Consider the following 10,308-nt stretch of genomic DNA (forward strand, 5'->3'; position numbering starts at 1 on the left):
AGGGGGGGGAGGGGGGGGAGGGGGGCGAAGGGGAGGGGGGGAAGGGGGGAAGGGGAGGGGGGGAAGGGGAGGAAGGGGGAGGAGGGGAAAGGGGAGGGAAGGGGAGGGGGGGAAGGGGAGGGAAGGGGGAGGGGGGGAAGGGGAGGAAGGATGGGGGGGAAGGGGAGGAAGCGGGAGGGGCGGGGAAGGGGAGGAAGGGGAGGGGGGGGGAAGGGGAGGAAGGGGAGGGGGGGAAGGGGAGGAAGGGGAGGGGGGGGAGGGGGAGGAAGGGTGAGGGGGAGTGGGGGAGGAGGCGGGAGGGGGGAGGGGGAGGAAGGGGAGGGGGAAGGGAGGGGGAGGAGGGGAAGGGGGAAGGGGAGGGGGGAGGGGGGAAGGGGAGGGGGGAGGGGGAGGAAGGGGAGGGGGGAGGGGGAGGAAGGGGAGGGGGGAAGGGGAGGGGGGGAAGGGGAGGGGGGAAGGGGAGGGGGGGAAAGGGGAGGGGGGAAAGGGAGGGGGGAAGGGGAGGGGGGGAAGGGGAGGGGGAGGAAGGGGGGGAGGGGGAGGAAGGGGGGGAAGGGAAGGGGGGGGGAAGGGGAGGGGGGGAGGGGGGGAAGGGAGGGGGGAGGGGGGAGGAAGGGGAGGAAGGGGAGGAAGGGGAGGGGGGAGGAAGGGGAGGGGGAGGAAAGGGGAGGGGGAGGAAAGGGGGAGGGGGGGAGGGGGAGGGGAAGGGGAGGGGGGGAGGGGGAGGAAGGGGAGGGGGGGAGGGGGAGGAAGGGGAGGGGGGAGGAAGGGGAGGGGGAGGAAGGGGAGGGGGGGGAAGGGGAGGGGGAGGAAGGGGGGGGAGGAAGGGGAGGGGGAGGGAAGGGGAGGGGGAAGGGGAGGGGGAAGATGGGGGAGGGGGGAGGATGGGGAGGGGGTGGATGGGGGAGAGGGGATTGGGAAAGAGGAGGGGGAGTGGGGAGGTCGGGGGGGAGAGTGGAGGGGAGGTGGGAGGAGAGGGGATTGGGGAAGGAAAGAGGAGGGAGTGCGGGGAGAGTGGTGGGGGAGAGGGGAGAGGGGGAGGAGGGCAGAGGGTGGTGGGTGGGTGGGTGGGGAGAATTGGGAGGGGAGGGGAATTGACGGAAGGCTGGAGGAGAAATTGAAGGTGTGAGACTGAGGGAGAGGATTACAGCTGTGCGGAGGGGAGGGGAGGGGGAGGGGGAGGGGAGGGAATACAAGTAAACTGGACTGTTTTGAGCGGCAGCGGGTTATCGCTCCCCCATCACGCACGTCAGCCCTAGGCCTCCGGGCCTGCCTCCTCCACCTGCCGGTTGAATCCCCGCAAACTGCCCGCTCCAGCTCGGCGTTGTCGCGCTCTCCAACGCCGCCCAGCGCCGCCTCTACGTTTACCTCGGTCCCGCGCTCCATCGCCGCCCATCCCGAGGCCTGGCACAGCCTGACACTCGAGTTGCAGCCGCTCCCGCAGCGTCCCGTCTCGCCCCGCCCACCGGCCTAACCCATCACCCGGCGGTCCCGTCACCCCAGCAACGGCGCGGGCGGGGCCTAATTGAGTGGGGAGGGCGGCGTGATTTTCTTGGTTCTTGATCCTCCACAATATTCCGCATAGAATTTAAACTGGAGGTGTTGGCTGAGGCTGGGTGCTTGGTTGTTAGTGTTGGTACTGGCTGAATTGGGTGGAGAGTGAGAGGGGTGAGAGTGGATGGAGGGTGAAGATGAGGTCGAGTAGCGGACGGGATAGAGGTGGGTGTAGGGCAGGAGGTAAGTGTTGGGTAGTAGAGGTGAGATGTAGGGTAGTAGAGATGGTGTAGGGTTTGTGGAGTTCAGTGTAAGGTAGTGGAGTTGGGTGTAGGGTAGAGGAGATGGGTGGAGATGAGTGTAGTGCAGTTGATATGGCTATAGGTACTGGAGATGAGTGTACTGTAGTGGAGATGTTGTTTTAGGTGGAGAACAGTGTTAGTGCAGGTGGGTGTCGGGTAGTGGAGATCGCTATATTGTAGTGGAGCTGGATGTAGGGTACCGGAGATGGGTGTAGGGTAGTAGAAATGAGTGTGGGGTTCTGGAGATATGTTTAGTGTGGAGATGAGTGCATGGGAATGGAATAGTGTGTAGGGTGGGGATTAGTGTACTGGAATTGACTGTTGGGTAGTTGAGCTGGGTGTAGGCTACCGAGTGTTAGAGTGTGTGGAGTTGAGCTTAACGTAGCGGAGATGAGTCTTGGGTTGTGAAGATGGCTGTAGTGTAGTGGAGTTGGGTGTAGGGAGGTGGAGATAAGTATAGAGCAGTGAAGTATAGGGTGCAAGGTAATGAGATGAGTGTAGGGTTGTGGAGATGAGTGTAACAGGAATGGAAAAGGGTGTAGGGTGGGGATGAGTACTATACTGGATTTGAGTGTAGGGTAGTGGAGGTTAGAGTTGGGTGATGGAGATGGATGTAGGGTAATTGCAGTTGTAGGGTTTGTGGAGTTGAGCATAGGGAAGTGGAGGTGAATGAGTAGTGCAGATCAGAGTAGGGCAGTTGGGATGAGTGTTGGATGGTGGAGGTGGGTGTAGGGTAGTGGAATGAGTGTAGCGCAATGTAGGTGGGTGAAGGGTAGTGGAGGTAGGGGGTTGGTTGGTGTAGATGGGTGTATGGTGGTGGAGGTAGGGTAGCCGAGGTGAGTGTCAGGTAGTGGAGGTGGATGTTGGGTAGTGGTGACAGCATAGCCATAGTGGAGATGAGCAAAAGGTAATGGAGATAAATGTTGTGTAATGGAGATGGGTGAAGGCTAGTTGAGTATAGGGTAGTGGAAATGATTGTCAGGTAGTTGAGGTCAGTATAGGGAAGCAGGGATGGACGCAGGGAAGCGGAGAATGGGGCAAGAAAGTGGAAATGAGTGTAGGGCAGTGGAGATGGGTGTTGGATGGAGATGAATGTGGTGGAGTGGAAAATGGTGTAGGATGGAGACGAGTAGTGTATGGAATTGAGTGTAGGGTAGTGAGGTCAGTGTAGAACAGTGGGGATGAGTGTAGGGCAGGGGAGATGGGAGATGAGTGTAGTGGAATGGAAAAGGGTGTAGGATGAGGATGAGTAGTGCATTGGAATTGAGTGAATGGTAGTGGAGGGTAGGGGTTTGTGGAGTTCAGGGTAGGGTAGTGGAGATGAATTTCAGGTAGTTGAGATCAGTGTTAGGGCAGTGGAGGTGGGTGTTGGTCATAGAAGTGTGTGTAAGGTAGTGGAGGTGTGTATAGGGTAGCAATGATGAATGTCAAGTGGTGCAGATGAGTGTTTGTTATTGGAGGTGGGTGTAGGGAAGTAGAGGGTAATGGAGATGAATATTGAGTAGTGGAGGTCAGTGTTGGTTAGTGGAGCTGGGCACAGGGTCGTGGAGATGGGCACATGGTCATGGAGATGTGTGCAGAGTAGTAGAATGGTCATAGGGTCGTGGAGATGGGTGTAGGGTAGTGGAGATGAGTGTTGGGTAGTAGAGTTCGTTGTAGGGTAGTGGAATGACAGTGGTGGGTATGAGTGTAGTGTAGTGGAGTGGGGTGACAAATAATGAGGGTGAATTGGAGGGTAGTGGAGCTGGGTGTTGAGTAGTGGAGATGGATGTATGGTAGGAATGAGTGTTGGGTACTGGAGATAAGTATAGGGTAGTGGAGATGGTTGCCGGGTAGTGGAGGTGGGTGTAAGATTGTGGGGATGGGTGTAGGGTAGTGGGGATGAGCAGAGGAGGTGGAGATGAGTGTAGGGCGGTGAAATGGGTGTAGGGTAGTGGAGAGGAGTGTAGTGTGGAGATGTGTGTAGGGTAGTGGAGTTAATATAGCGGAGCTGCGTGTAGGTTAATGGAGCTGCGTGTAGGGTAGCGGAGATGTGTGTAGGGTAGCGGAGGTGGGTGTAGGGTAATGGAGGTGGATAGAGGTTAGCAGAAGTGGGTGTTGGGTAGTGGTGCAGTGTGTAGGGTAGTGGCGGTGAGCATAGATGGTGGAGATGAGTGCAAGGTGGTGGAGATGAGTGTAGGATCGAAATGAGTGTAGGGTTGCGAGATGGGTGTAGGATAATGGAGATGGGTGTGGGGAAGAGGAGACTGCTGTGGGGTAGAAGATGAGTGGATTGGAGGGTAGTGGAGGTGTGTATAGGGTAGTGGAAATGTTATTGGGTAGTGGTGATGAGTGTAGGGTTATGGAGATGGGTTAGGGTAGCGGAGGTGGGTGTAGGCTAGTGGAGATGGGTATAGGGCAGTGGAGGTGGGGGTAGGGCAGTGGAGATTGGCGTAGGGCAGTGGAGATGAGTGTAGTATAGTGGCGATGGGTGAAGCATAGTGGAACTGGATGTAGGGTAGATGACTAGGTGTACGGTAATGGAGATGGGAGTAGGGTAGTGGAGATAAATATGTAGGGTGAGGGTAGGTGTAGGATGTCGATGGGAATAGAGGTGGGTGAAGGGAGGGGTGAAGGCTGTAAGATGAGTGCTGAATTTGTGTGTAGGGTATGGGTAGGCTTGAGGTTAGGTGAGTGGAATAGTGAGAATTAGGTTGAGGGTGAGTGACAGTATCAGTGGGGTTGAGGATGTGGGTGGGGCTAAGTGAGTGAAAGGGTGTGGGTGGGTTTGAGAGCGAGTGAAAGAGTGTGAGTGTGGTTGAGGGCAAGTACGAGTGTGAGTAGGGTTGAGGGCAAGTGGGTGGAAGCGAATGAGGGGCGAGTACAAGGGTGTGAGTAGCGATGAGAGCGAGTGGGTGGAAGTGAATGAGGTTGAGGGCAAGTGGGGGGGATGTGGGTGGGATTGAGTGTGGTTGAGGGTGAGTACGAGGGTATGAGTGTGGATGAGAGCGAGTGAATGGAAGTGAATTGGGTTGAGGATGAGTAGGAGTATGGGAGTGTGGTTGAGAGCGAGTACGAGGGTGTGAGTAGGGCTTAGGGCGAGTGGGTGGAAGTGAATGAGGTCGGGTGTGAGTGTGGTTGAGGCGAGTACAAGAGTGTGAGTAGCGAGAGCGAGTGGGGTGGAAGTGAATGAGGTTGAGGGTGAGTGGGGGGATGTGGATGGGATTGAGTGTGAATACGAGGGTATGAGTGTGGATGGAGAACGAGTGAATGGAAGTGAATTGGGTTGAGGGTGAGTAGGAGTATGGGAGTGTGGTTGAGAGTGAGTACGAGGGTGTGAGTAGGCTTTAGGGCGAGTGTGTGGAAGTGAATGAGGTTAAGTGCAAGTAAGGGTGTGAGTGGGTTTGAGGGTGAATGGGAGGGTGTGGATGGGTTTGAGGGCGAGTGAGATGGTGTGGGTAGTGTTGAGGGCAAGTGCGGGGATGTGTGTCGGGTTGAGGGTGAGAGTGTGAGGGGTTGAGGGTGAGGAGGAGGGTGTGAATATGGTTGAGGATGTGGGTGTTGAGGGTGAATGGGAGGGTGTTGTGTCGAGTTGAGGGTGTGAGTGGGGTTGAGGGGCATGGGAAGATTTGGGGAGGGTTGAGAGAGAGGGGTGTGGTTGGGGTTCAGTGTGGGTGGGGTTCAACGTGTGAGTGGGGTTGAGGGTGAGTGGGAAGGTGTGAGTGTGGGTGAGGGTGAATGAGTGGGGTTGAGAAGTGGTGTTTAGGGTGAGTGGGCAGCTGTGAGTGAGACTGAGGATGAGTGAGAGGGTGTGAGTGGAATTGAGGGTGAGTGGGTGGAAGTGAATGAGTTTGAGTGTGAGTAGGAGTGTGTGTGGGGGGTTGAGGGCGAGTGGGAGTGTGATCATCAACCACTATATCACTCATCCCTGTACAAAAAAAAGCAAAGAAAAATGGAACAGGCACATTGACCCCCCAAATCAACCTCCCCTGGACAGGAAAAAAAGAGGAAGATTGGGCAACAAACACAAAATTTGAAAAACTATAAAACTGGAAAAAAAAGTCTGCAATCCAAGTCTCTATCCTAAAGGCAGAATACCTGGGTAGCATTCTCTGGGCACAGTGGCAGGCCTTTCCATCTCCGGCAGCGAGCTATCCACCAGTGATCAAAATGCAGTCCTCCCCTATCCAACAGCAGAGTGATCTCCCAGTGATATAAAAAGGCAGTCTCCCTTCTCCAGCAGAAGGGTGATTTCCCAGCGATTAAAAAGGCCAGTCTTCCTTTTTCCAGCGATAAAAAGGCAGTCTCCCCTCTCTGGCAGAAGAGAGATCCCCAGTGATAAAAAGGCAGTTCCCATCTCCGGCAGAAGAGAGATCCACTAGCAATTAAAAAGGCAGTCTCCCATCTCTGGCAGAAGAGCGATTCCCCAGAAATATCGACGTGGGAGATGGTAAAGAGATGTCGAGGAGGGAGAGAGGTATTTTGACGTGTGAGAGGGTCAAGGCATGTTGACCTGGGAGAGGGTGATTTCATGTCGACATGGGTGATGGTGAGGAGCTATCGATGTGGAAGAGCATGAGGGCACATCGACATGGAAGAAGGTGAGGAGATGTCTATATGGGAGAGGGTGATGGATTGTGCTCATGGGTGAGGGTGAGGGCGAGGGCATGTCAGCATGGGTGATGGTGAGGAGATATCGATGTGGAACAGCGTGAGGGCATGTTGACGAGGGAAGAGTGACAGGATTTTGATGTTGGAGAGGGTGGACGTCATGTCAACGTGAGAGAAGGTGACAGCATATTGATGTAGGAGACGGTGAGGTGATGTTGACGAGGGAGAGGGCGAGGGCATGTCGACGAGGGGAGAGGCGAGAGCAGGTTGACGAGGAAGAGGGCAAGGGGCATGTCGACGAGGGAGAGGGCGAGGTCAGGTTGACGAGGGAGAGGGAGAGGACACGTCGACGAGGGAGAGGGAGAGGACACGTCGACGAGGGAGAGGGCGAGGGCACATCGATGAGGGAGAGGGTGAGGGCACGTCCATGTGAAAGAAGGCAAGGAGATGTTGAAGTGGTGAATGGATATTGATGTGGGAGAGGGTGAGGGCATATCAACGTGGTGGTGATGGTGGGGAGATGTCAACGTGGAAGAGCGTGAGGGCACGTCGACATGCAAGAGGGTAAGGAGAAGATGTTGGAGTCACTTTTTAAGGATGAGGTGATGGAGTACTTGGTGACACAGGACAAGATAGGACAAAGTCAACATGGTTTCTTTCAGGGAAAATCCTGCCTGATGAACTTGTTGGAATTTTTGAGGAGATTGCAGGTAGGATAGATTGAGGGTATGCAATGATGTTGTATATTTGGACTTTCAGAACACATGAGGCTGCTACCAAATGAAGAGCCCATGGTATTAGAGGAAAGTTTACTAACATGTTTAGAGCATTGGCTGATTGGAAAAAGGTAGTGAGGTGGGAATAAAATGATCCTTGTCTGGTTGGCTGTAAATGTTGTTTTGCAGGGATCGGTGTTGGGAGGCACTTCTTTTTATGCTGTATATAAATGATTTAGATGATGAAATAGATGGTTTTGTTGCCAAGTTTGCAGATGATTCGGAGCAAGAAGGCTGCAAGTGGACCGGCGAAGGATATCCGGAGCGAAGGCATTTTGCTACTCAGGGTAAAGAGAGGCAAGACTGCGCAGGCGTGTGACTTCAGCCAGTAGAGCAGGAAAAGTTTAAAAAGAAGACCGCCATATCCAGCAGGCAGCAGCGTGAGAGGGTAGCAGAGTGATAGGGCTTTGGCTCAATGGGCTTAGGTGGTAACGAGGCGAGGTAGGTTTACCTGTGTTAATTGCGGAAAGGAAGTATGTGTGTGAGGCCGGTTTTCTGTGCTCAGTGTCAGATGTGGGAGGTCCTGGAGTCTTCCAGCCTCCTGGAAGGCCATATCTGCACCCGGAGTGTCGAGCTGCAGCTCCTAAGGGACCGCATTAGGGAACTGGAGATGCAGCTCGATGACCTTTGTCCGGTCAGGGAGAGCGAGGAAGTGACAGAAAGGAGCAGAAAGGAGTTATAGGCAGGTGTTCACACCAGGGCCACGAGAGACGGACAAGTGGGTAACAGTCAGGAGAGGGAAGGGTAAGAGTCAGATACTAGAGAGTACCCCTGTGGCTGTACCCCTTGACAATAAGTACTCCTGTTTGAGCACTGTTGGGGGGGGGGGTGGGGACAGCCTACCTTGGGGAAGCGACAGTGGCCGTGCCTCCGGCAAAAGTCCGGCCCTGTGGTTCAGAAGTGTAGGGAAAGGAAGAGGAAGGCAGTAGTGATAGGAGACTCTATAGTTAGGGGGTCACACAGGTGGTTCTGTGGACGCAGGAAAGAAACTCAGATGGTAGTTTGTCTCCCAGGTGCCAGGGTCTGGGATGTTTCAGATCACGTCCAAAATATCCTACAGTGGGTGGGAGAACTGCCAGAGGTTGTGGTACATATTGGTACCAATGACATAGGTAGGAAAAGGGAAGAGGTCCTGAAAAAAGACTGCAGGGAGTTAGGAAGGAAGTTGAGAAGCAGGACCGCAAAGGTAGTAATCTCGGGTTTACTGCCTGCGCCACATGACAGTGAGTATAGGAATAGAATGAGGTGGAGGATAAATGCGTGGCTGAGGGATTGGAGCAGGGGGCAGGGATTCAGATTTCTGGATCATTGGGACCTCTTTTGAGGCAGGTGTGACCTGTACAAAAAGGACAGGTTGCACTTGAATCCCAAGGGGACCAATATCCTGGCAGGGAGGTTTGCTAAGGTTACTGGGGAGAGTTTAAACTAGAATTGTTGGGGGGTGGGAACCGAACTGAAGAGACTGGGGAAGAGGCAGTTGGCTGACAAATAGAGAAAGATTGGAGACAGTGTGTGAGGAAGAATAAGCAGGTGATAGAGAAGGGATGCACTCTGACGGACCGTTTGAGATGTGTCTATTTTAACGCAAGGAGTATTGTGAACAAAGCGGATGAGCTTAGAGCGTGGATCAGTACTTGGAGCTATGATATGGTGGCCATTACAGAGACTTGGATGGCTCGGGGACAGGAATGGTTACTTCAAGTGCTGGGATTTAGATATTTCAGAAAGGACGGGGAGGGAGACAAAAGAGGTGGGGGCATGGCACTGTTGATCAGAGATAGTGTCACGGCTGCAGAAAAGGTGGACGTCATGGAGGGATTGTCTACGGAGTTTCTGTGGGTGGAGGTGAGGAACAGAAAGGGGTCAGTAACTTTACTGGGTGTTTTTTATAGGCCACCCAATAGTAACAGGGATATCGAGGAGCAGGTAGGGAAACAGATTCTGGAAAGGTGTAATAATAACAGAGTTGTCATGATGGGAGATTTTAATTTCCCAAATATCAATTGGCATCTCCCTAGAGCAGCGGTCCCCCACCACCGGGCCGCAAAGCATGTGCTACCGGGCCGCGAGGAATCGATATGACTTGGTGATATGAGTCAGCTGCACCTTTCCTCATTCCCTGTCACGCCCACTGTTGAGCTTGAACGCACGTGAGGTCATTACCCACGCGTCATCCATGTCAGCGCGGGAAGGAGATCAGCTGCTCGAGCTCGCAAATGACGGTGGGCTGAAAAGTGTGTTTGACATAACATCTCTGCCGGCATTCTGGATCAAAGTCAAGGCTAAATATCCTGAGATAGCCACAAAAGCACCGAAATCGTTGCTTCCATTTCCAACATATCTCTGCAATGAATGCAACGAAAACCAAATTGCAGAATAGACTGAACATAAGGAACCCCCTTCGAGTATCACTGTCTCCCATCACCCCTCGATGGGACCGTGTTGTTGCAGGGAAACAAGCCCAGGGCTCCCACTGATTCAGCGATATTGGTGTGTTGCAATGATTTTATATGTTCATACGGGGAAAATATGTGCTGTGTGTTTAATATCCAAATGTTACTTAAAATGTTATGATGCTATTGAATTATAAGTGACTTATATAACCATATAACAATTACAGGACAGAAACAGGCAATCTCGGCCTTTCTAGTCCGTGCCGAACGCTACTCTCACTTAGTCCCACCAACCTGCACTCAGCCCATAACCCTCCATTCCTTTCCTGTCCATATACCTATCCAATTTTTGTTTAAATGATAATACTGAACCTGCCTCTACCACTTCTACTGGAAGTTCGTTCAACACTTACTTCAAGCTCCCCTGTCCTCCCCTGATGATTGACTTATCACTATATTCATGCGAGGAAAATATGCACTGTGTGTTTAATATTAAATTCGTTAGATAAACCCTTTTAGGAACAAAATTGAGTGTATTAGCCACTTATCACCAAATTCCGGTCATGATTAACACCGCCCCACCGAACAGAATCGCCAAAAACAATTTGTAGAAAAAAATCAGCACGTACACGCATGCGCAAGTCGCACATGCACACTGGTGCCCGCACAAGGCTTCATGGTCATCGTAGTTTTTCTTGGGGTAAACACAACGTATTTGACTGCTACTCTTGTCCGTTGGCACCCCTACACCTC

This window comes from Mobula birostris, chromosome 9 (genome assembly GCF_030028105.1).
Source record: "Mobula birostris isolate sMobBir1 chromosome 9, sMobBir1.hap1, whole genome shotgun sequence".
NCBI lineage: Eukaryota > Metazoa > Chordata > Chondrichthyes > Myliobatiformes > Myliobatidae > Mobula > Mobula birostris.